Source organism: Pteropus vampyrus, unplaced genomic scaffold, assembly GCF_000151845.1.
Source record: "Pteropus vampyrus isolate Shadow unplaced genomic scaffold, Pvam_2.0 Scaffold405, whole genome shotgun sequence".
NCBI classification, from domain to species: domain Eukaryota; kingdom Metazoa; phylum Chordata; class Mammalia; order Chiroptera; family Pteropodidae; genus Pteropus; species Pteropus vampyrus.
The window spans coordinates 405,880-407,931 of record NW_011889186.1 but is presented as its reverse complement, the minus strand read 5'-3'; positions in this window follow the sequence as shown (position 1 = coordinate 407,931).

Below are 2,052 nucleotides of genomic sequence, written 5' to 3'. Positions count from 1 at the left end.
CGTACTGCCCTCCCCCTTGTTACAGGGCATTTAAGGTTGGGTGCAGAATGATGAGAGCCATAAAACCCAGCCCTGTGCAGGGCCACTGCCCCTCACAGAAGCCCACCTGACAGCCCAGTGCCTGCCCAGCCGGTGACCCGACACCTACACGCCGCACAGCACCCACCGAGTCACGGCCATCCTGGCCACGGCCAGCTGGGCCGGTGCGGGTCCACACGTGGGACACAGAAGAAAATCTGCTGTGCTGGCTCCGGAGCTACATCCAGAAGCTTCCTGTGCGTGCGAATGTGCCAGTCCCCTCCCTTCTCCCTCTGGACTTTGCTTATCCCAGCACCCAAGGAGGACGTCTCCATCCACAGGCAAGGAGACAGCTCAGCAGCAGGAAGTCCTGACCTGCATTTCTCTTCCTGGGCTTCCGGCCCCCAAACTGGAATGTCGCAGGGCCCGGGAGTGATAGGACATGGTCAGTGATAGTGGCCCGGGCCCTGCCCTCGGGGCGACCTCCGGCCAAAGCCTCCCCATTAGAAGAAAAGTCATGAGTTGCCCCTGCCAGGAAGGGCCTTGCCTCATGCCGACTCGGCAAATGAGGGGCGTGCAGCGGTAGGCGCGGGAGCTCCCCCTGCAGGCCGACGCCGCGCGCGGGGCCGCTCTGGGACCCCTGGTTTCGCGTTCCCGGGGCCCCCCCGCCCCCCCGGCGCCCTGCCCAGCCCTGGATCTGGGGCAGCTTGCGGCCCGCCTTGCGGGGCCCGGATGCGTGCAGAACTCCGATATCCTGCTGCACGTCCCCCGTCCCCCGGCCTTCCAGAGCCAGCCCCACCTGAGGCAGGACGGCACACCGTGACCGCAGGGCCCGGTCTACAATCTGGTCCCTCAGTGCCCATCCAGGACCCTTCGATACTGTTGCCACGTTTGCACCCCGGGAGGTGGAGGCCGGGGACCGCCCCCCTGAGTTCCCCCGCAGTGCACTGCAGGGCCTGAGGCTCCGCTCAGAGGCTGTCTGGAAAGCAGGTGGTCCTGCGGGCTCCCCTTTGTAAAGCCAGATGGCTCTGAAGAGGAAGCTCCCTCTTCAGCAGGGGTTATCCGGCAGTACCTGGAAGGGGCCCAAACCCGCCAGGGAAACCTCTGTCCCACCCTGGCTCACTTCCTCAGTTCCCGTTGACAGTTCAGACCTGGGTGGACCCTGGTCGGGAGGAGGAAGGGGCAGGCCCCGCCACAGACCAGGCACCCCACCCAGGCTCCGTGCCTCCAGTTGGGGGGCGGGACTGGAACCTGTGGAGACCCAAGTCCTAATAAGGCAGCAATTTCACCCCTTTCCAAGGCCTCCAAAAGCTGAGCCAGTGGAGGGCTTCCTGGAGGAGGGGAGACGCCCAGAGGCTGTGTCCCCACAACAGGAGATAACACTCCATGGCCAGGCTAGGGGACTCAACAAGCAGACCCTGACCCACCCTCAGCAGCCAGGGGCCCACAAGGAGCATGGACAGAATGCCAGCTCAGCCCAAGGTGGAGGGTTTCCTGGAGGAGGGGCTTGGGGCTGGCCAGGCATCTACTTCCTCTCGGTGGTGACTCTGGGCTGCCCAAGCCTCCTGGGAAGTGTGTGGCCGGGGTCCCAGGGCCTGAGGAGACACAGGCGGCCATGAGGAAGCTCCCACACCTCGTGTTGGCGCCTTCACCTTCCCAGAACAGCCGTTCAGATCACTCGATACCATCCAGGTTCTGGCCTGAGTCCACGTGGTCCTCCCGGACCACAATCACTGCTCAGGGAGGGACAGGCCGCCCTCGGCTCTGGGCAGTGCTTAGAAACGGTTTCATTTCTTAAATTGTGTGAACTGGACACCTGTTGCATTTTAGACACTTGTTGTCACATCAGGGTTCCCAAGGGCGGGAGTGGAGCCAAAATCTCTTTTCTCCATCCATGGACCCTGGGACATGAGGGTCCCACAGACACAAGCCCGACGCTTGCATCCAGAAGGAAGAAACTATGAACGGGGAGCCCAGAGTGCAGCCAGGGTGTCCGAAGAGCTCAGCCCCCAGCCTGCTCCGGTCTCCTGTGGG